We start from the raw sequence: 25040 nt of genomic DNA on the forward strand, positions 1-25040 counted from the left end.
AGACTTTTTATTTCACGAGAAAATTCGTAGTCCAATCCTTCCACCAGTGCTTTCCTCTCCTGTTCTCTCCTGTCATGGCGCACGTAGGAAAGGAGTCGTGTGCCATGCTGACATAGATGGAAAAGCTGCCTTCAGGCAGAGGTGACTGTCAGAGACTTTGGCCACCTTAGGCCCTGCCTGAGTGCCCCAAAGGCTGAGGGCATCAATTACTTGGCCATATCTATAACCGATTTACGCCACCCAAGTGGTGAGGGCAAATTAATCGGGAAGTTCTGCTTAAGCCACTGAAGGGAGGGTGTTCTGAACTTTGCAACACAACATATCCTAACTGAAACAATGTATATCTTTTATGAGTGGAGGGAAGGAATGATGGAGGGAGGGGGAATGGATGGATGGATGAATAGATGGATGGATGGATAGATAGATGGATAATCCTGGCAAAGGCTATTTTGTAATAACACAGGAGACAATGGAGGTTTCACATAAAAGGGAACTTGTTTTTGCTTCTTTCAATACTTCTCATTTCATTCTTCTCTCTTCATGAAAACTGGCTTTCTGTGCTTTTCAAACAGATGGCAGGAGATGGCTGTCCCACCGGCCTTGTCCCAGTGATAGTGGGCCCAGGCTCATGAACTAAGCTCTGTAGGTTCAAACCAAGCACCACAATTAACTAGCTGTGTGATCTGGACCAAGTTACTTAACCTCTCAGTGCCTCAATTTCCTCATCTCTAAACTGGTGATAATGTTATATACTTTGAAGGGATTGTGGGAAAATTAAATCCATTAAACTATGTAAAAAATAATTTAAAACAATAAGCACAGTATTCGCTATTATTTTTTACTTTTAAAAAAGACTTATTTATTTATTTTTAGACAAGGGGTAAGGGAAGGAGAAAGAGAAGGAGAGAAACATCAGTGTGTGGTTGCCTTTCACGTGCCCCCTACTGGGGACCGGGCCCGCAACCCAGGCTTGTGCCCTGACTGGTAATCAAACTGGTGACCTTTGGTTCGCAGCCCAGTGCTCAATCCACTGAGCCACACCAGCAAAGGCATATTATATTTTATTGATTATGTTATTACAGTTGTCCTGATTTTTCCTTCTTTGCCCCCCTCCACCCAGCAGCCCCCCTCAGGCAATTCCCCCACCATTGTTCATGTTCATGGGTCATACATATAAGTTCTTCAGCTACTCCATTTCCTATACTGTACTTGACATCCCCAAGTCTATTCTGTAACTACCTATTGTACTTCTTAACCCTCTCACCTCTTCACCCATTCTCCCCCTTCCTCCCTCCCATCTGGCAACCTTCCAGTAACTAACTTCTTTTCTCTTGCTCTTAAGAGTTTCTATTTATCTTTAACCTTTGGACTTGTAGAAATGATGTGTCTTGCAGTGGGCCTTTTCACATCCATCATAATTGGGACTTTATGCTTCCTGGACTTGCATGTCTATTTTCTTCACCAAATTAGGGAAGTTTTCTTTCACTTTTTTTTCCAGATAGATTTCCAATTTCTTGCTCTTTCTCTTCTCCTTCTGGCACCCCTATGAGGAGAATGTTGGACCTCTTAAAATTGTCCCAGATGCTGCCTATACTGTCCTCATTTTTAGATTCTTTTTTCTTCTTATTGCTCTGCATGGTTGTTTTTTGCTCCCTTATGTTCCAAATCATTGATGTTATTCTTGGCTTCAACCATTCTACTGTTCTTTCCCTGTAAATTGTTCTTTATTTTAATTAGCATATCCTTCATTTCTGACTGGGTCTTTTTTATGCGGCTGAGGTCCTCACTAAGTTCCTTGAGCATCCTTATAACCGATGTTTTTAACTCTGCATCTGATAGATTGCTTATCTCCACTTTGCTTAGCTCTTTTTCTGGAGTTTTGTTTTGTTCTTTCATTTGGGCCATGTTCCTGTCTCCTCGTTTTGGCAGACGCCCTGTGTTTGTTTCTATGTATAAGGTAGAGCTGATTTGACTCTGTGTTTTGGTAGTGTGGCCTAATGTAGTAGGTGTCCTGTAGGGTCCAGTGGCACAGCCTCCCCTATCACTCAAGCTGGGTGGGTGCTCAAGGTGCAGCCCCCATGCAGGCTGAGTACACCCTCCTCTTGTAGTTGAGCCTTGGTCACTATTGGCAGATCAATGGGAGGGATTTCCATTTTACCCAGGTCAGTCAGCTGCAAGGACTGGCTATAACTACTGACCACCAAACTCCACCCTCCGTGGAGGCTCAGCTGTGTAGGGCCAGTGTGCTGATGCTCTGAAGTGGTCTGTAGCTGTCCACTGGGTGTGCTGGCCCTAGGGTTTCCCATGCAGTGCAGGCAAAGGTCAGTCCCCACCTGTGTTTTGCCCAGGGCACCCTGCATGAACTGTAAAACAATTTGAGATGGCTGCTACTAGTGCTGGGTTTGGAGATTCCCAGGTGAAACTAAACTGTGATTCTAATCTGGCTGCAGCTAGGGTTCACTGAAGCCAGCTGTTGCCTGTTTGATAGGATTTAGGAGACAAGACCAGCCATTGTTATGGAAAAGAAGCTTGGGTGGGCCTATAAATTGGGTGGGTTAGCGCCCCTGTGGACCTCCAAGGGTGAGTCACACAGTGTTAGCCAGACTGATGGAATCTCAGATATGACACCAGCCTACCAGCTCTGTGGGGAGAGAGCTCAGCAAAGGGAAAGTTGTCTTTGCTCACCCTGATGTCAGATACTTCAGTCTCTCTCTGTGTGCCACTGATGCCCTTCAAGCTGCCATTGTGGTGCTAGAGCTCAGAGGGAGCGAGTGTGAGTAGGTGAGTCCGTGTGTGGGCTATGAGGAACTGCCTTGAGCTCCAGCAGCCTGTTCTACTGATTCAATCCCCACTGGTTTTTGTGGCCAGAAGTTGTGGGGACTTCCTAGCTCTGGAATCCTGGGTTGGGGGGCCTGGTGTGGGTCTGGGACTCCTCCCTCCTGAGATATCCCTCCTGAATTTTGATCCATGTGGGTGTGAGGCCAGCCCATTCTGAGTCCATCCCCCTCCTACCAGTCTGGATGAATATAGTTTCTTCAATTCTGTAGTTGTCAGACTTCCATTCAACTCAATTTTGTGGTTGTCAGATTTCCATACAACTCGATTTCTGACATTCCTGAATGATGGTTGTTCTATATTTTAGTTGTAATTTTGATTTGGTTGTGTGAAGAGATGAGCCATGTCTCGTATTACCTATTATTATCTTTGATTCCCAGGCAAGAAATTCTGATTGGCTGAGTTTGGGCCAGCAGTCCATTACTGGCCTAATTTCTTCCCTAATCATACTTTACATAGCACCACATACTGTTACTCCCTCAGAGGATTTACTCAGCTGTAATTTAATAATTGACTGAGGACTGTATTCACCACTAGGACCACCCCCTTTTGCTCACCATTCTATCTATCCTTAATGCCTAGCACAGTGGTCCAACTTTCCATGAAGCACAATTCTAGGGCATATCATTACATTGTATTCTATGTCTAATATGACTGGGGGTGCAGTTAGTGGCTACAGAGGCCTACTCTTATGAGTGAGGAGACAGTTCTTAACAAAGGGGAATAAACTTAAGAGAAACCTCCAAATGTATCCACATGTGCTTCAGACACATACCACGTATACTGGGCTCTGAATAATTTCATGTGTCTTCTCATTCTGGGATCCCAGCTGAAGGAGCAGCCATTCTTTGGCCATGCTATTCTTGTGGCAGAAGGGACGAGCTCAAGGCAGTTGGAAGAAGCACTAAAGCACACAACATATTTAAAGCTTCTGTTCCAGCATGGTCCAGGCAAGCCACACAGTCCCAAAGCAGTGGGGCAGAGAAGTCTATGCCACTATAGGAAAAGATGGCAAAGGTGGGAAGGGAACACAAAGTTGTAAGTGAATAGTGAGTCTACCACATAGATCCACTGAAATCAGTTCCAAACCAAACTCCCCAAATTTTCATGGGGCCTGACCAAATAATTCTGAACTGTCTATGGAGTGGCGGAGGGCTAAGAATTGAGATCCTTATGAATATGAAAAAGAAGTAAGTAAGGGTAGGACTTTCATGATCAGAAGATTTAATATAAAAGCACAGATTTTCAGACAGTATGGTAGTAGCGCAGGAACATGCAAATAGGACAAAATAGAGAACCTAAACAGACCCGTACACACATGCAGTGGCTCTGGCATTGCAAACAAGGAGAGAAACAAAGTTCAGATGCAATGTAGACTTAATGTGAAAGGCACAACTTTTAAACTTTAGAAAAGAATACTGAAAAATATTTTTACATCCTCAGGGTCGGGAAAGATTTCTCAAAACACATAAAACAGGGTAAAAAAGAAAATAAGAATAGTTGTCCAATGTTAAAAAAGCTTGATCACACTAGTGAGTGGGGAAATACAAGTCACAACCACAACGTGAAATTATTTCACATCCCCACATACGAGAAAAACCGAGCACTGGTGAAGATGTGGACCAAGGGGCCTTGCCTACACTGCTGATGGGGATGGAAATTGGTATAACCAGTCTAGAAAACAATTTGCCTTTTAGGAAAATTTGAACGCATGCATACCTTGAGACCCAACAACTTTACTTGTATACATATTCTTAAAAACTTTTGCACACATGCATTAGGAGAAATATTTAAGAATGTCCATAGCAACATTTTTACAATAGCAAAATTTTCGGAAGAAAATTTTTTCCAAAAAACTGGAGCCAAACCAATGTCCAAAAGTAGACTGGAAAAATTGTGGCATCTTCCCACAATGAAATATTGTATAGCAGAGAAATTGAAAAGCTGAATCTCAGAAACAGGATGCTGAGTGAAAAGGCGAGTTGCCTTGGGGTCACATGGAATGATTCCATCTACAAAAAGTTCAAAACCAGGCAAAACGGAACCATGTCATGTTTAAAGGTACTAAATTTACCCAAGGTAAAATTATTACCACAAATTTCAGGATGGTGGTTTCCCCCGGAGGAGGAGAATATGGTCATGGAAGGGTGCGTGGAAGATTTCTTGAGTAGAAGCCTTAGCAAGGGCAGTGTTAGGGAGTGGCAGGGACAGGAGTCAGAATGGGAGGCCAAAGGAGGATCTGAAGCTACCAATGTGAAAGATAGCTGGTACAGTGAACTTATTAAAGAAATGTTGCTGGAAATTGGAGGAGATTATATTCTCTCAGAGCAGTTAAAGTTATTGGCAGAGCAGACTTCTTTCTCATGAGGCCAAAAGAGAGGCTGGTGAGGTGGATTTATGAGGCTGACTGTGATTGAGCTGAGCGGAGGCAACAGCAGGCTGGGAGCCCTTCACATGTAGAGGGAGGCTTAGGAGTCTCCTTTCATTAGTTGCCCAGAAACTGTGTGCCCACTTGGAGATAAGTAAGCAAGATCTCCAAGCAGCTCTCATGCGCTGCTTGCTTTGGCACTCATGAGGTCCCCTGCCAGGAATCCTCATTCATCAAAGTCTGGAAACAAATGCAGGCCAGTCAGCTCCCAGCAGCACTCACATATCTTACAGGCTGGCTTCAGCATTCTGTTCCTTTCAGCAGAATTAATGAGTGATTGCTCTGACTGCCCATAAATGTAACTTAAAACTCCATCTCATTGGGACTTTATGATGATGTTATAAAAGCTTCCCTCAGGAATAAAGCACTCTGGATCTTTGAAAGTTTATTTAGGGGACTGGCTAGAAAGATTCTCTAATATGGAAAAAATATAACAAGAAATGATCTGACTGAAAGGTCATGCATACATATCTTAACTTCGGGGTTTCACTTAGAACTCCATGGAGACCTGCCTGCAGAGAAATTCAGAGGTACGAATAGGCAGGGGAAGGAAATGTCTTTTCCTAATAGCTGTAGATGGGGGTGTGACAGGGATGGGGAAACAAATCTGAAGAAGGCCAAAGGACACTCAGAAGAGAGGTTCCACACTCTTCCAAGGAAAACTGCGGCTCTGACCAGAGGGTTAGGAGGGGAGTTCAGAAGCACTTAATCTTCCCTGGTATGTGTAGGGGTTTTTATTTCCTCCGCCTAATGCTCCCTGAAGGAGAGAGGGAGACAAATATCTTAAAAAGGAGGAGATCATCATGTTTCTTTCTCCCCCGGAAAACCAGGCCTATTTCAGAGGGGATAAGAAAAATAAGGTTCAAAATAAGCTTGTCCCAAACCTCAGATAAGACTGAAGCTCCACTCTAGCGTGCCAGCTCTGTGTTTGGAGAGCAGATAACCAGTCCTGATTCTTGAAAAAGGCTGAATGAGGTCCCATTCATTCATATATTCACTCAATAATAATTTATTGAGCGCCCACTGTGTTCAGGAGCTCTTCTAGATACTGAAGAAGTAACTGAAAAACAGACAAAAAGAGAAGGAGTTAATGGTACGTTAGGTGCGCTTTTATATAGGAGTCAGGAAGGCCCAAAGATTTTGCCGGTTTCATTTGCACTGTTCCATCAAGTTGTTTGGAATAAAGTCGTCTTTTTTCCCTCTCCAGTTCTCTGGATCATTCAGCATTGTTCACTTCCATTGCGCATCCACGGTTAAGTGAACAACGGGTACATTAAAATGTCCACTTGGCCAGGGGTTGAGAGACAGTTTTTCCTCCCAATCCCCCTTTCCCTCTTATAAACCTCCTGGCAACCCTGCCCAGAAAACTCCACCCCACCGCATCCCCCCTTCCTTCCACTCTGCAAAGGTGACCTCTCCGGGCAGCCGGTGGCCAGCATGAAAGGGGCAGGGGCCCCCAGCCCGGAGTGGGCTGCAGACTAGGGCCTCAGGACCCCACCTGCCCTGGCCCCTACCGCGCCCCGCGGGCCGCTGTGGGGCGCTGCGGCCCCAGTCTAGGAGCGGCGGCGTGGTGGGCGGGGCGGGGCGGAGGGCTCAGTGGGCGGGCGTCAGGCTCGGCCACAGGTAACTTGAGGGAGTGGGGAGCGCAGCCTGGAGAGCGGCGGCTGGAGGCAGCGGCGCTGGGCGGCGCCGAGGCCCAGGGGCCGCGGGAGCCAGCAGAGCCGGTCCCCATCTTCTCCCTTCACCCCAGCCCTGTCCCTGGCATCCGTTCCTGCAGTGGGGCCGTCCAGCGGGAGAAAGAGGTACAGTACGATCTGAGAGCATGCGCCCCGACTCCAGGGACCTCTGATCTGGGGAGGATGAGGTGGGGATGGGAGTGCTGCGCCTGCGGCGTCCCAGATCGCTGTCTGCTTGGGGATTAGACTCGGAGCTCCGGAGCTCCATGCCTCTTTCATGCGGCCTCTGGGAAAACCAGGGCTGGAGGGGTCTTCCTGGGACGCCTCCCTTACCGCTTTGCTTGGGTTACCTCCCTATCTCCCTAGAATATAGAACGGGGGGGGGGCGGGCAGAGAACTTTCTCGTTTTTGCTCGCCCCCCTCCTTTCCCTCCTATGAGTTCAAAGAGTTTGAAGAAAGTGGTGGTGGTGGTGGTGGTGGTGGTGGTGGTGGTGGTGGTGGTGGTGAAGTTGAGGGGAGTCACCGGTGGTGGTGGTGAAATTGATGCTGTTTGCAGGCGCAAAGGAGGGTCACCTCTCGTCGCCTGGCGCTCCCTGCTGTCCCCAGGCCTTGCGGCTGGCCTCAGAGTGACCGGGCTCCACTTGGACGCACCAGTATTCCGCCTCCCATCCTTTCACAGAGGGGTGCCGGCGCTGGAGGGTGGGGGCTGCGCTCCTGTCCCAGAAAGACCCACTCTGGCCGGAATTAAACTTTGTAGAGGTAGCAAGTGGCATCTCCCGGTTGAGGAAATCATCACGTTGTTTGGTTTGAGTTCAGATGCAGGCTTACCGATTCGTTATTTGGTGATTTCAGTGGTGCTTCCGGTAGATTGGGGGGTGGGAGGGGAAGTGGAGCTACGACCGGAGAGGGGCTTCCCTTTCGTAAAGCTGGTCAAGAACCTTTTCCCTGAGGCTCAGTGAGGGGTTCAAGTAGTGCTTAAGAGATCCGCTTTGGGGCATGAGATCGAGTCCTGATGCTGCCATTTGTTCTGAATGTGACTTTGGAAACCCCATTTATTTGAACCTTAGGTTTTAAAACTGTACATTGGGCGTATTGTGCATAACCTGAAAGTATTGTGGAAATGAAAGATGCAACTAAAACGCTTTCCATAGTGCTCTTGAATGTTAGGCATCCTTTCTCTGAACCAGTTGGATGATGATACTCATTCATGTTTAGGTAATGTTAGTGGGAGGAACTTGGGCAACGAAGACAGATACACCTGGGTCCACCATGGTCCCACACTGTACTGATTGCCCCTGAGGGGAGGTCTCCCAGCTTTAAGATAGCAATAGAAACCTATTTTTCTTACCCTTAGGAGGTGCAACTATGTATGTTTAGCTTCTATCATTTCTAGCAGGAGTTGTTGTTATTGTTTTTTAAGTAAGGCTGTAAATGAAAATCAGAAGAGTTTTCTGTCCTCAGGGTCTTAAGTGGGGAAGGGAGAGTAGAAGAAGTTGAAGAAGAATGAAAGAGACCAAAAAAGCTAGTTGCATATTGTTTGAGAAGTATAAATCAAGAGTGATAAAGAAATGCTAATTTGTTAACTCCTTGTTTGTGGTTGGTGGCACCCAAAAGTAATTGTAACTTTCCACTTAAACTCATCACCCTCTCTAGAGCCTGTCCAGATAAGCATATACTCAAGTAAAGGCAGATGGGTTTTGAGTAAACTCAGCTTAGAGATAAGACACACTTCCAACTTCCAAGGCCCTTCTGTATGGGAATTCTGGTGCTGCCACTGTGAAATATAGGTCTGTCCAGAATGTATCCAGCCATGTAATATAAAAAATAGAGACATTTATTGAAGAAGATACAAAATATAAGAAACACTGTACATGGGACAATGGTTCCTCAGTCCCCTTCAAAGTAGGCACGTTGGAACCTCACACAGTTCTCCCAGTCACCATCAGCTGCTCTGTCATATTTTCCTGAATCTCATTGATGGTCTGAAATCTCTTTCCTTTCAAAGGTGATTTTGGTTTTAGGAAAAGCTAGAAGTCTCATGGCACCAAATCTGGGCTGTAGGGGGGTTAAGTCACATGGGTGATTTGATGTTTCACCAAAAAACTCTGCATGAGACATGATACATGAGCGGGTACATTGTTGTGATGAAGCTGCCAATCATCAGTTACCCATAGCTGTGCCTTCTGAATCATCCAAATAGTTTCACAGAGGAATGTTCAAACTTAATGCAACATTTGATGCAGATTCATTGCTCTACTCACTCAGTCATTTACAGTGTGACAGCCACATAAGTACACATGCTCACTCACCTGTGTCTCCTGCCCCCACTAACTAGTACAGTGAAGTCATCATTGTTCATGCATGTGCATTCCAGTCCACTCTCCTTGGCTACCAGGTCACATCGATGTCACACAAACCATTCTCATTATATTAACAATGGCTAGACTTTTTCAGGACAGGCTTGTACATTCAGAAAGTATAAAACTTAGAGGTACAACTTAGAGAATAAGAGCAGAACACACACCCAAGTATCCATCACCCACCTGCAGAACTGGAGTGTCCCCAGGTCTTTGGAGCTCCCTTGACCCCTCCCCAAGGCATCCACTCACTTCTCCCCCTAAGGAACCGTTAGTCTGGATTTGTGTAAACTTTCCTCTTGCTTTTTACATTTAATATCTGATACGTGTTGACCCCAAGAAAGAAGATAACTACCAGCGACTCCTGGCAGCTAACTGGTCTCAAATTTAAAAACACCCTAGCAGCCATTCCTAAACAGTGGCTTCTGTCACAAAGCCATACTTCAGGGAGAAGCCTACACTAAACTGCTTGCCTCCTGCATGGAGCGGCCTGCCTGCAGTGTATTCCTGCCATCTGAACCAGCTCTTATAAAGTACTTGGAATTCTGTTTCAACCAACAGGGCTGAGGCTTTCCCTGTCCAATCAGAGCTGTGTGGCTATATTCCTATTAGCATCTTCGTTGACCAATCAGAGAAGTTTTATTTTAACCAACCAGAACAGTGCTTTTTTGGCCCAATAAAACTGTGAGGATTTGGAGCCCTCATTTTCATGAGGATGGCTCAGTCAGGTTACCAGGGAGAGGACTTCTTTCTATATGAGTTATCTCCCCTCTGGCTCTGTGTGCACTATCCTTTTCCATTTAAGATTAAAAACTGCCATTTAACTGAGCTGGAGCTGAAGTGGAAACATGGAAGGTATCTCAGCATAGCAGGGTAGAGCTGACTAGCCAGAGAGAGGCCTCATCCCAGGCCCACCTCACAACTGTGCTATTCCACAGCAGTTCCACTTTATAACTGAAGTAACGTGATTGAGCTCACAGCTGTGCTGTACCACAGTTGAGTTGTTTGCAGTGAGTAAAGTTTGCCTCTTCACAGCACCCCAAATTTGAAACACCTGAAAGTGGGGATTTCTGTTGAATTTGTTCTAACAACCATCCGTTGACATACAAAAACCTCTGGGGGAGGGAAGTTTCCAAGCAAGAATTTACACAATAACCTGGAGCAGTTTTATAGAACTTAAAAGCAATACATTAAGAGTAAGATGCAAACCACAAAAAAAGCTGATGGGGCAGTCTCTCTCCCAAGTGCTCCCCCCCATTCCTGGGCACAGGTGGGTGTGTTCTGTCTGTGTAGGGGAGGCCCAGTCTCTTCTAACATAGCTCGGAGGCTGTAATTTTAAAGGCTTTGCTTGAGTACCTAAGAATTAGAAAAACAGTAATTTGCGCGCATGTGTTTTAGAAGTTTTTTTAAAAAATACAAATTATCCAGGGGACACTGTATGGGATTGGAAAGATTAAGCCGATTGAAGGTGAACTTTAAAAATGGTCTTAACCTAAATTCTTCTTTTTCTGATTATGGTGTTTGTGTTACGGACTTCGTTTTAAGTTGAAGCAGAGATTCCTAAATTTGGTTCATGGTGCCCTTAGTATCTCAGTAGTGTTTTCATGCCTCAGTGTAAGTAGTAGTTAGGTGCAAACCAATGTAATAAGTGTTTGTGTCCAAACAACGTAGAAAGTGTTTGAAAAAATAATACACGTAACTGGAAGAAAAATATTTTTAATTTCATTCTTAAATAACCACAATTACCAACAGGATATGAGTGTCTGTACTATTTCTCAAATCTTGGGACCACCTCAGATCCCACCGCTCTCATTTCCTGGCCCACGTTAATTTTTCTGCAGTGCTTGCTTTTTACTGCAGCAACCACGGAAAACCCGAACTCTGCGAAGATATGATGCCATTGATGGAAGTGTCATGGGGTCTCATGTGGAGGCTGTGAACTCCTTCCAGTCTTTAAGTTCAGCAGTGCCCACTGTGTTAAGTATACTATGTGTGTTTCTCTTGAAATGTTTAAAGAGCCTAAGTTGCTACAGCACCCAGAGAACTGGTATACAGTTTGGGAATTGTTGGTCTAAGGCGAAACCCCCTTCTGGGGAGAGAGCAGGTGTTAAGGAAAAAAGGTCTGCTTTAGCCCCAGGCTAAACCTCTGTGTGGAGTGTGCCGTCTTGGTTTTCTCATCTATATGAAATGGAATGGCTAAAGCCTCCCTGTAGAGTCATTAAGAGGAATAAATTAGATAATGTATATAAAAGCATCTATAAAGGGCCTGCACTATAGCAGTCTCAATTTCAAGAAATGGTAGCTTTTTTATGATGGTTAAATAGTACTAACTAAATGTCCAGTATTATGTATACCTCATTGTACCTATTTAAGAAGGTACAGTGCCTGAAATCTCAGGCTCAGCACATAAATTATGAAGTAGTTCACATTATAAAATGATTTCTCATTTTCAAACAGCAGACTCTGATGTAGCTCTGTGGCACTGGCTGACTTTTCACACCATATCGCAGTGCTCATTCTCACTCGACCGTGTGCGCGCTGGTTTGGGGGGAGGCCAGAATTGGTAGCAGAGAAGGCCTGAGCCTGGCCTGCGGACTGCTGATTTCAGGAGGAAGGTACTTTGTTTTATGTCTTGACGGGTTACAGGCCTGAAAGTGTTTCGAGTAGGATTTAATATATGCATATTCTTACAGTACAGAGAGGCGGATAATCTTTGCTGGTGAAACAGTTCTGTTAAACAGCAGAGTATCACATGGTATTTCCTATCAATAGGTGGTACTTGTTAATCCTCCATGGAGAGGCTAACTTGAATAACAGTGGCTGTCATTTTAGAAAACAAGTACTTTTCCTCCCCTTGTCACGACCTAGTGATACTTGAACAATTTGTGAGAATCCACTCAGTCCTGATGTTTTCCTAGTGTAGTTGTTGCTTTCTACTGTGGCTTTCTTCTGTCATTGATGTTTGGGAAACCTGTACAGAACCACAGGTGGTGCTTCCAAGTTGAAATAAATACGGGTGGATACAAGTTTATCTTGTTTGCTTTAGTTCCTAATGTTGGTTCCTTTTCCCTCTATGAAAATTGAATATTTGTGTGGGACAGAGAAACTATGTGATTTGTGTTAACAAATTGTTTCCTTTTCTCCATTTGATGCCTGTAGTTAAATTATCAGCATTATTTTTATTTAATATATACCTCCTTTTTTAAAAAGTAAGAATTTCAAATCTTTCTGTGGTTTAGACTGATTATATCTAATTTCCAACATCTTATGGATGTAGGGTAAAACATGGAAAACTACAGTGGAGATAATAAAATGTGGGTTAGAATGAATTATTTCCCCCTTTTTGTCTGCTACCCTTTTAACCTAAAAAATTGACAAAGTTTGAACATACATTTAACTATTAGAATCTGATATTTTAGACACCAAGTACGACAAAGTTTGAACATACATTTAACTATTAGAATCTGATATTTTAGACACCAAGTACTTTGGGAAATGCTTGGCTCAGTATTTTCATATAAAACTAGGAAAGCATGTGTAAGGATCAAACCATTTAATTTAAATTGAGGAGTTGAATGGCAGCTGAACGGACCTAACTTAGTTTCTGCATCACTGATTTGTCCTCAGTTCAAGAATGGAGATTATAGGAAACCTTTCTGTCCATGGCAGTAAAAAAAAGTGAACTTAGTGGAGATTTGCAAATAGTAACCGAGAACCGAGTAGCTCGAAGTACACAAATTTAATAGCTAAACAGGAACCACCGAGGCCTTGTGTTTGTGTTTGTTTTGTAAAGGGCACGTGCTTTGAGAAATGTTTCTAAAATGAATAGAAACAAGAAAGAATAAGGTTGATTTTCCTTACAGATAGGCTGGAGATAAAAAGTGAATAGAGAACTTAGTTCTCTTGAGGGTGTGACTTTTCCACATTAGCTGTAAGGAACCCTGCTCTCCATGACCTGGTCAGGTTGGACCAGCCAGAGGGAGGTGTGGGCCTCTGCAGGACGAAAGGACCTGGGTGGACGCTAGGAAACTTGGCCTAGTCCTGGCCACCACTTCAGCGTGGAGTTCTAGACAACTTCTCAGAGCCTCAGCTTTTACTAAATAGGGGGACCAGACCAAAATATTTCTTTTAAAAGTGTATAGTTTTATAAAATTATACATACAGTGCACAGGCAATACTTTTGTTCTTCCACAGTCCTGGAGAGAAGTATACTGGAGGTTTGTGTGCCAGCAGGGACTCGTGAGATTGTTGACCTGATGTGTGCGACCCGATGATTTCCTCGTGTCGTGGACGTCCGTAGCTCACTGTGTGGTGTCCTTTAAGACTGTGTGGATGTGTATTCATGTTCCAGAATATAAACCCAAAGTACTGTTTTATTCTATAACTGGATTCCAGTGTCAGAAAATTTATACTCTTCAGTGAATTAAAGTTTTCAGTTGTAAAAAATTTCTGCATTGTAGTTTAACTCCAGGAAAGTCCCACGGGAACCTGATATACAAGGAAATTGCCGCTGGGTGTTGAATTTAGGACTATTAGGGCTTTTTCCCCTCTGCATCATAATGGAGATTTTATAGGCTTTTTGCAATGAACATATATTAACTTTATAATCTGAATAATAAGTAAATAAGGTAAAAAGCTTTTGAAATTACACAAGAAAACTTAGTATTAGTCAAATATATTTTTAAAAATACTTTGTTTCCATAGAGAGATTATTTAGCAGATATTACTAAAATATCTGCTTAATGAAAGGTACAAATTTAGTGACATGAAGTGACCTATGTTATCATACTTATATGATAATAATTTGAATTTATTATTGAGGATAAAAATAAAGCAAATCATGAACCATAAACTTGGAAAATTTCAGTACAGATTTTTCACAAAACTAAAAGTTATTTTTCTTTCTTTGTCAGGGATAACGTGTCTCATGCCAGTATTAAAATTTATTTTTTAGGGAGGTGGGGGTGGGTGGGTGGGGCAGGGGAAGGTGATGGCAGGAAAATGGAAAAAAAAGAAAAAAACAACTTATTTTTAAAAAAGATTTTATTTATTTTTAGAAAGGGAAAGGGAGAGAAAGAGAGGAAGAGGAACATCGATATGTGAGAGGTACATGGATTGGTTGCCTTTCGTGCTCCCCCTACTGGGGACCTGGCCTGCAACCCAGGCATGTGCCCTGACTGGGAATCGAACCAGTGACCTTTCAGTTTGCTGCAGTCCAGCACTCAGTCCATTTAGCCACACCAGCCAGGGCAAAACAACTTATTTTTTAACTACAAAATGCTAAGTGAACTAACTATAAGTTCCAGAATGAAATTCTGAATTTGACCTAAGTTAGGTAGAATGCTGCGATGCACTGTATCCTATTTTATATTAGGCCATATATAGTATAAAATATCCAAGGAGCAGAGAGCAGACTTCTTGAGGGGTACATTGGATGCATCTGAGTGTCCCAGGTAGGCCCTGTAAGTACTTTTAGCCACCTTTTGTTAAGAGGTACGGGCTTCAGAGCTGATCTTAACTGGGTTTGATGCCTGGCTCTGCCACCTATTGGCTATAAAACTTTTTGACAATTTGGTTGTAAAAATTTATGCCTCAGTTTCCTAATCTGTGAAATGGGGGTTTGAAATAGTTCTGTGTCCTGATTGTGGTGGTGGTTACACAAATCTATATATGTGATAAAATACCAAGAACTAACACACACACACATGCACACACACACACACACACACACACACACACACACAGTGAGCACATGGAAAAAGTAAAATCCAAATAAGGTCTACAGTTTACTTAATATACCAATGCCCTTTTCCTTGTTTTGATAATTATAGTGTGGTTATGTAAGATATTATTGTTGAGAGATAAGGAACATGGGAACTGTCTGTATTACTTAAAAAAATTTTTATTGGCTTTAGAGAGAAAGAGAAACATTGATTTGTTGTTCCACTTACTGATGCATTCATTGGTTGATTCTTGTATGTGCCCTGGCTGAGGATTGAACCCACAACCTTGGCTTATTGGGACAATACTCTAACCTGCTTAGCTACATAGCCAGGGCCTCTATTATTTTTTATTGTGATAAAATGTATATATCAAAATCTACTACTTTAATAATTTTTCTGTATGCAGGTCAGTAGCATAACTTACACTCATGCTGTTGTGTGACCATTACCACCAATCATCTCCAGAACTTTTCATCTTCCCAAACTGTCCCTTCGCACCCACTGACAGTAACTCCCCAAATCGCACCCCACCTCGCCCCCCAGCCCCTGGTAACCACTATTCTACTTTGTCAGTTTGATTACTAAATGCCTCATACAAGTGGAATCATACAATATTTATCCTTTTGTGACTGGCTTATTTCACTTAGCACAATGTCTTTGTGGTTCGTGTACTATTTTTGCATCTTCTTTATGAGATTAATACTAATATGAAATAAAGTTTTAAAGAGTTTTTTTAAAAATCCGTTGATGGTGCCCCACAGCTAGACTGGACGAAGGCATAGAGTTCAGGGTCAGTGCAGGATGGCCAGGAAAGCTGAGGAGTGATATTAGTACCTCTCTTTCCCTCCTCCTCCTCCTCCTCCTCATCCCTAGTCATAGGAGAAGAGATGGAAAAAGTAGCTCTATCATCTCTTGTGTAGGGAAGTATCTGCATTATTTATTAGTGGATTCCTATAACAACCTGAGGTGTAGCTATTAAGTCTCCAACTAAAATTGGAATTCTTTTTTTATCTTCTTATTAATAGGTGAGAAAAATTCTTTTAATTTATATTTTTTATTTTTTCCATCACCATTTATCTCCCCTATACCCTCCTCCACATCCTTCTACCCCCTCCACCCCCAGTCACCACACTGCTGTCTGTGTCCATGAGTTCTTTCTTTTTCTTTCCTTCTTTGCTTCCTCCCTTCCCCCTTCAGAATTCTTAGTCTGGGTTTCAGTGGTGGGCTACAGATGCTCAAATAGGTCCCAGAATTTAGGTGTAAGTATTTAAGTGAATGCTTATATATATATTTCAGAGGAAACATTCCATAGCTCTCATCAGATTCTCAAATGTTTCCTTAACCCCAAAATGGTTAGTTAGCACTACAAGAAAGTACTGTTCATAGAGCTCTGCCCACACCATAATAAGCTCCTTTCCTGGAGTGCCTTAACCTCTTTCAGTTAATTCTCTGGTGTATCATTCCCCCATCAACCTCCAGAGGCCCTTTCCTTTCAACCTTGGGATAAGCCTGAACAGTTCTTTTCCCTCACACCCTCCTGTTGTTCACCTGCATCCTACAAACTCCAAGACCCTCAAGAACTGGAAGGGCCCAGAGTAAACTATCTTGGAGTCCCCAGTAGGGCAGATGGGGAACAAAGGTCTCTGTGTGTGGGACTCCACCTCACAACTGCCATGTCTCTCCCTGCCCTCCTTAAGCTCCAGAAAAATGGGAAGAAAATAATACTGGAGGTATGTACCTATGGAAAAACTCATTAAGTGGCACCCAATGACTGAAGTTCAGTATATTCTGCCTTGGAGACTGCAAATTTAATTTTCAGATTGTCTTCTGGTATACATTTTATGATTTTTAAAAAATATTTTATTTACTTTTAGAGGGAGGAGAAGGGAGGGAGAAAGGGAGGGAAAGAAACATCAATGTGTGGCTGCCTGTCACGTGCCCCCACTGGGGACCTGGCCTACAACCCAGGCATGTGCCCCGGCTGGGAGTTAAACCAGTGACCCTCTGCTTCTTAGTCTGGTGCTCAGTCTACTGAGCCACACCAGCCAGGGCTTCACTTTATGTTTTAAATGTATTTATTGTAAATATACAGTACATTCTACCTTGTGTAGTATCCAATGATTTAGGAGAGCTATTGCTTTGTTTTATTGTTATAAAAGATGTTAAGTATCAGAATTTATTTAATAAATAGTCACTCAGACCAGTATTTAACTCATATAAATAAACTGCATAAATGGTAAACATTATAATCTTGCCTTTTTATACACATGACTCCTCAATATTTGTATTCAGCTTAGAAACCCTTCAATAAATCATGATTTCATTCTTTTAGCCAACTCAGATATATTCTGTTAAGATTGGCTAACTGCTGTAACAAACATCTCCAAATCTCAGTGGCATAATCTAGTAAAAATTTATTTCTAGCTCATACCTCTGTTATTCCTGGTTAGGTAGCCCCTCCTTTAGCTCTTCTTTGGGTGACTGAGGAATAAAAAAAAAAGCCCCTTCCATCTTGTGATGCCACCGTCTTCCACCTGTAGTCTCCAGTGAGTGTTACAAGGAGGAACAGATTATGGAGAAGGCAAACCAGATTAACTACCTCCACCACTGCTGCTTAGATAATTCTTAGCCCAGTCTCTATGGAAGGGGGCTAGGAAATGGAGTCCTTGGCTGGACAGCTGCTTCTGAGCAGTAATCATTTACTTTGGAAGAGGAACAGAACTCCTTGGTGGAATATGTAGCTATCTTCTATACCAATATGCAAAGTCTTTTTATTGGTCAGTTAAGTAGAACTCCCCTCATATAATTTATTTCTCACTTTCAAAACATCTGTATGTAAAATTTTGTCTTTGCAGTTTAAGGTGTGGATGAGGTTTCTAGACAGGAAACAATTGTATCATAAGTGCTGTGTAAAAAAAATTAAAATGGGATTAAGCCATCTAGGTTCATAATTTGTTAGGGAATAAATGAAACATATTTAATTTACTCAGAGTCATCCAACCATGTAGAGAATTGTGCATTTGAGAGGGATGGAACAGAGGAAGATTAGCAGAGAACAGGAATATGCATGTCTTATTGGCTTCATAAATGTTATCATAACAGATTAAAACTAACTCAAGTGGCTGGCAATAGGCATGTGAAGCTTTCTTCCCCTCAAAAAAAAAAAAGCAGTCTTCTCCTTGGAAAGTATTGCACAATCACAAAATGTATGTAGCACTTTTACTTATTTGTTCTCAAGTGAAGCTAAAGTTAAAAGATTTGGACATATCTATCTTATTTGCTTGAGATAAGTTTGTGCCTAGGAGGACACCTTTAGCTACATCCAGCATCGGACAGCTACACAGGGAACACACTGAGGGACTGAAAAGTGGTCATGTGAAAGATCCCAATGCCCAGCTGGAGCCCTGCAACTTTAGCAGTTCACACTAGCTGTAGTAATGCTTCGTTTATCCACTGCTGTTGGAGATTGGGCTGTTCTAACTAAGGAAAGGGTACAAATCATTAATATTTACCATCTTTTAAGTCCTAATACTTATTTTTTTATTTTTTAAATATTTATTTTTAGAGAGAGGGGAAGGGAAAGAGACAGGGATGGAAACATCAATGTGTGGTTGCCTCTTGCATGCCCCTCACTGGGGACCTGGCCGACAACCCAGGCATGTACTCTGATCTGGGAATTGAACTTGCGACCCTTTGGTTTGCAGACCTGAGCTCAATCCACTGAGCCACACTAGCCAGGGCTAAGTGCTAATATTTTTTAAAAACTTATGTTTCATATCGCAAGTTCAATTCCCAGCCAGGGCACATGCCAGGGTTGCAGGCCACGGCCCCCAGCAACCGCACATTCATGTTTCTCTCTCTCTCCCCTCTCTAAAAATAAATAAATAAATCTTTTAAAAAACTACAAAAACTAACAAAGAAAACATTTTAAAAAAACCTTATGTTTCATGGTACCCATGTTGGAATTAAAGAGGCACTAGACCAAAGTATGGTGAATTATAGCCATGGGCCAAATCTAGTCCACTGCTGTTTTTTAAACAAAGTTTTATTAGAACACAGCCACACCCATTCATGTACACACCCTCTGTGGCTGCTGGCATACTATTCTGGCAAAGCTGAGGAGTTGTTGCAGAAACCATGGAGCCCACCACACCTAACACACTTACTGTCTATTCCTTTACAGAAAGAGTTTGCTAACCCCTTCAGTAGAGTTAGAATTAACGTGATTTGGTAGGAGAGTAACTCTGCTCCTACTTAATCTCTCTGACCCAATCACCTCACCATTATATTGGGGATAATAAAACTATCTAATGAGTTAAAATAAAGTAGATTTTTGAATTAAATGATTTCAGGCAAAATACTAAATTTATCTTTTAGTTAGCTATCTATCTGTCTAGATAGGTTCCTTAGACCAATACTTTTCAAACTCATGCATGTGTCATCTAGGGAATCTGTGAAAATACAAAGGTTCCCACTTTCATTCCTTGGATTCTGACTTTGTAGGTCTGGGGGGTGCATACTTAATGACAAGCACCCCGATGCAGTCCGATGCAGGTGGCCTTTACTTTGAGCAACTCAGACCCTTGTGGCAACTTGTCTTTTGGTCCCTAGAAATAGTGTCTCTGACCATTCTAAATATGCTGACTTGTCTCACCCAGCACTGAAGCCTTGCCAACTTGATAGGGGAGCTTGGAACCATGAGGGGACAGCCCAGGGGGAGTTAATCATCAGCATTCTGAACCCTTGCAGAAACCCAGCCAGTGGGCTTAGCCTATAAATCAGTGGTGTCAAACTCATTTTCACCGGGGGCCACATCAGACTCATGGTTGCCTTCAAAGGGTCAAATGTAATTTCAGCTCCTTAACAGTTCAGGAATAGTTATATTTGTATAGTCCTAAAATTACATTTGGCTCTTTGAAGGCAACCATGAGGCTGATGTGGCCCCCAGTGAAAATGAGTTTGACACCCCTGCTATAAATCAAATCATTCACTGCCTGCCTCCACCACCCATAGAGTCATCCGTGGCTCTGCTTCTAAATGGAAATAATGGTAGAAAAGTTGGCCCTGGGGCTTTAGCGAATGTGACCGGCTTACTTTGGAGCACAGTATGACTATTAAAGCTAAAACTAGCGTATGGCCTTGGTTTGCTCTCTTTAAAATCAAGGTAAACGTTAATAACAGAAGGAGTTGCCAAGAGAGGAAGAACCTAAGTCCTGGTGCTTTATAGGTACTTTAAGAACGGATGCTTATTTAATTTATAATTTCCTTAATCTCCAGAGTATGTTTGCCTGGGCTATGGGATACTTAATGAATGGCTTGCTCACTGAAGCCTTTGTTTTCCTTCGTTTGCTATTCCAAAACATAGTAAAGAGCTCCAAAACCCATAATGAATAACAGCAAAATCCCATGGCACCTGCTGGGCTTTTAAACAAGACAGAAAAAAGCGAGACACCCTCCCCCCTTTAAAAGCCCTGAAACCAAAAAATAAATGAATAAAAACCTGAAGGCAGAATCTCTAATTCTTAAGATGAGTGCAGCTTTGTTGCTGCCCCTCAGAGGCTGTTTTTAAGCTGAGGGTTAGGTACTGCACACATTTGTCATCCCTGCAGCCCTGATGACATGACTCTGGATGTCTGAGTGACGTAAGGCAGGGTGTTTTGTGCTCTGAAATGTGAGTAAACACTGTATTATCCAATGAGGAATTTATAGCTAATGAGATGCCTTCCTGTTGGGACTCATCTAGGGAAATTGATTTGAAAAAATATTTCAGAAATCCTATATGAGATTATCAAAGAATTCCTTTAAATAGTGAGTTCCCTTAACTCACTATTCAGGATATTTAATGATTATATGATTATATTAATTCTGTATGATTAGAATTACTACAGTTCAGAGAATACCCTCTTTTCAGGAGCCCATCATTGCCAGAAAGGTAGGAATGCTGCTGTGAACCACATTCTCAAAAGGGTTCGAACTAAACACCACATGCTATTGTTATTGAAATGATAGTTCTAAATCACTCCTCCCCCCCCCCCCGCAAAATGTGTAACAAGTGTAACTTATCCCTAGATACCAGAATATTTTCCCTTTCTATTGCTAAATCATTGAGAAAAGGCCATTTTGAAGAAAATGAAGCTTAGATCTTTAAAAATTCATTTTTTTGACTATTGGTGTGTTTTTTAATTGAGATATAATGGACATATAGCATTATATTAGTTTCACATGTACAACATACTGAAAACATACAAATTCATTTTTTTGACTATTGGTGTGTTTTTTAATTGAGATATAATGGACATATAGCATTATATTAGTTTCACATGTACAACATACTGATCTGATTTTTTCGACTATTGGTGTGTTTTTTAATTGAGATATAATGGACATATAGCATTATATTAGTTTCACATGTACAACATATATATTGTGAAATGATCATCACCCAAAGTCTAGTTAACATCTATCACCACATGTAGTTACAAATATTTTATAATAATAACTTAATAATATTTTTATAATAACAACTATTTTTTTGATATACCAAAACCAAATTGTCACGGTGCCCATGTTTCTGTCTTTGTAAATCCTAAATTCACTAATTTACCTTCTTCTCTTGATGTTTAAAGACTCAAAAACGCAATACTGTGCTTATAATTGACTGGTTGTGTTAAAAGGGGCCATGGTTTTGTGCTTCTAAAAATATAATGTAAAATATTGTTTCTTATGTACCACTTTCCCCAGCCTTGTGAAATTGCCTTAATGTCAGGGACCTTACTCTGAGAGTAAGAGAATAAATCATAAGAGACTTTTCATATTTGTTCTGAATTTACTAGCCAACTAACTTGGATGGAAATTACTCTCCAAGTTCTGTAAGGTGTACTTATTAGTGTTAATGAAAGCTGTGTATAAAGTGGAAAGAAAACATATTCCCCAATTCAGTAAGCAAATAAAAGCCATGATGGATTTTGTATAAAAACAGCAACATCAGAGGCTATTAGGGTATTTACGTGAGGGGAGAAATGTTATGTTATAGTGTTAAATCTAGGAGAAAAGACCAAGTATTGATTGGAACCTACTCCAATACCATAAATCCACAGCAGCACTGCCTTGGCCCCACAGAATAAATGGCATTCATTAAGTTTGAGTGTATTGTTGCCCTAGGATGAGGGAAGCAAAATGTTTTACTGTTCTCTGCAAAGCCCAGCCTCTCCATCTGAAAAATTTATGGTCAAGAAAAAAATTTTAAGGTCAGTGACTCTCTTTGGCCCCCCTAGTAGCGTTAAGTAATGTAGCGACCCCCACCCCCATGCCTCCACATTCAAACCTAGCTGAATTACCTCTCTTGGAAATGGACAATAAGATGCCCTTCAGGGGAAGTCTGTGTCATGGGAGACTGGCAGGCTTTAAAGAGGGGAGTGCAGGCCTGGCTGCCAGGAAGGCCTGAGCTCTGGTTTCATGTCTGACAGCAGCCTTTGTGCCCTCTGCCAAATCACTTTCCTCCTTCTGTGGCTTCCCCCCCCCCTTTTTTTAGAAAGGTGACCACAGATGGGCCCTCATTGACTTGTCCCCTGCTCTCATGGATTTGAGTCACAGAAACATTTTTTTAGCTTAACAAATCATTATAAGGCAACTACCTTTATAACTGCCAGGCTGGTCAGGAAGGAGGACTTTGCCAGTCGCCCAGCAGCTCTTCCTCGGCTGCATCCCTTCCTCCTTGCAAAGCAACTGCAGGCAGTGCTAGTTTTGCGGGTGCTGTGGTACCACCCAGGTAATAGTGCATGCCAAAACCCTGGTAAGCTGTCTCAATAATCACTGGGGGAAATTGCGATTGTTTGGGGACCTTTAAACACTTGATCAAAACATTAGCAACTCTTACTCTTGTAATTGTATAGGGAAATGAGAAAATAGTGAACTTTAGTAGACTGTAATTGAAACCATTAGCAACACTGAGGATTAAACTTTCATTTCTTTGTAAAAACATATCATCAGTAGTTTGAACAACGTCCACCCCCTTCTTCCCATCTCTACCTTATAATCTAGGACAAGCGTCTTTTCTAAGCCTTGATGAGTTTTCAGTCTCCTCTTTTGAAGTTTGGACCAGTTCCCCAAATTTATCCTTTGTGCTCTCAGTGTTGTAAAGTACCTCCAAGAATTCCTTTCATGGGACGTTTTTGCCGGCATCATCTCTTCATCTTTTTGGTGTCAGACACTTTCCTCGTTTATGTCGGGAAGGTCCCTCATTGCAGTTCCTGTGGTTGCACGCCTGGCTTCTTCACGTGGGAGCAGAATGGGCAGTCCCGTGGCCAGCTCCTTCTTCGGCAACCCCATTCCATGGAAAGTTTACTTCCAAATATTATCACCTTTCATTTCTTTGCTGCACTTTCTTCTTTGTTGGCTAGTTTCCTCTTCAAGTTGTTCATTTTGGTAAAATATGCAGGTTTATTACTGGGAGACAAGGAGGTAACACGAATACATGGTTTGTTGTCTGTGTGTGAACTGAGTAGCATGAGGAGTGACCGATCACTGACAGACTTTGAAAGAAGTGATGTGATTGGTCATTGGTCATGATGCACATCTATTAATTATGTTGTGATTGGTAGTCTGAAAAGCTATGAGTGGGGTTTGTATTTTATGCAGTTTCTCAAAATTAGTACACTGTTGGTAAGTAAGATTTGAATCATCTTGTTGGAGGACTGGTATAATTTAATTAACCTGTGAGAACTGAAATTGTATGTGCTAGAGCCATGTAAAGGCTGCCTGTATTCTTCTAACTTTCATAGTAATCACTCCCTTACAGTTTTAATGGTTCTGTAACCAAGGGCACATCTTTAGACTCCGTGGTTTAGTGTTATTTCTTCAAATGTTTTGTTATGTCTTTTTAAAAAAATTATGTATTGATTTTAGAGAGGGGAAGACAGAGAGAGAGAATCATGAATTTGTTGCTTTTCATACACGTGGATTCATGTGTATGCACCCCAACTGGGGACTGACCCCACAACCCTGGCAGATTGGGACAAGGCTCCAACCAGCTGAGCTACCTGGCCAGGGCTCCTTTTGTTTCTTTTTCTTTTCAGTCTGTGGGTTTCCCCTTAGCATTAGTTTGCCAGGACTTCCATAACAAAGCACAACAGTGGTCTATGAGTGGCTCAAACAACAGAAATTTATTTTCTTGTCCTGGCCGGGTTTCTCAGTTGGTTAGAGTGTTGTTCCAGTAAACCAAGGTTACAGGTTTGATCCCCAGACAGGGCAGAGACAAGAATCAGCCAATGAATGCATAAATAAGTGGAATAACAAATCAATCAATTTCTCTCTCTCTCCCCCCACCTCCCTTCCTTCCTCTCTCTAAAATAAAAAAAAAATTTTAAAGAAAGAAAGGAATTTATTTTCTCATCGTTTTGGAGCCTGGAAGTCTCAGATGAAGGTATTGGCAGGTTTGGTTTCTCCTGAGGCCTCTGCCCTTGGCTTGCCAGGGGGGTGCCTTCTTGCTGTGTTGTGTTACCATGTGGTCTTTTCTCTGTGTGCATGCATTCCTGGTGCGTCTTTCTCTTCTTCTAGGGCCACCAGACTGACCAGATGATAGCCCACCTTGACAGCCTCTTTTAAACTTAATTACATCCTCGAAGGCCCTGTCTCCAAAGACAGTCACATTTTCTGTGGTACTGGATGTTAGAGCTTCAAAACACGAATTTTGGGAGGGATAAAACTCGGCCAAGAGCACTTTCCATTCCTTCCTTTTCTTTACTACTTAACTATCAAAATAGCTAAGCAGTTTTACCATTAGCCACATAAAACATAAACCACAGTCACAGAAACATTTTATTAAAGAGTGAGGATCATTCATGAAGGACACCATTGAAAATCAGGCCCAGATTATGTCAAATAAAATTATATCCCTCTTACTAGGGCTTTATAACAAATCACACCAAAACTTGGCAGCTTATTTATTATCTTTGAGTCTTGTAATTCAGGAATTAGACAGTGACCTATCTGGGAGGTTGTGACTCTGGTCTCTCAGTGAGAT

General features: G+C 42.1%; 1 protein-coding gene across 2 annotated transcripts in view; it reads left to right on the plus strand.

Annotated features, from left to right (window-relative positions):
- Positions 1-6946: 6946 nt before the first annotated feature.
- Positions 6947-25040, plus strand: part of ANKRD6 (ankyrin repeat domain 6) — a 181750-nt gene continuing 163656 nt past the window's right edge. For both annotated transcript variants that reach the window (XM_045844083.1, XM_045844084.1), the window contains exon 1: positions 6947-7065. The gene's annotated coding sequence lies outside the window, so the exon portion shown is untranslated. The remainder of the gene's footprint in view (positions 7066-25040) is intronic.

The sequence above is a fragment of the Phyllostomus hastatus genome, unplaced genomic scaffold (assembly GCF_019186645.2).
Source record: "Phyllostomus hastatus isolate PE091 unplaced genomic scaffold, TTU_PhHast_1.1 phas_contig_40, whole genome shotgun sequence".
Taxonomy (NCBI): Eukaryota; Metazoa; Chordata; class Mammalia; order Chiroptera; family Phyllostomidae; genus Phyllostomus; species Phyllostomus hastatus.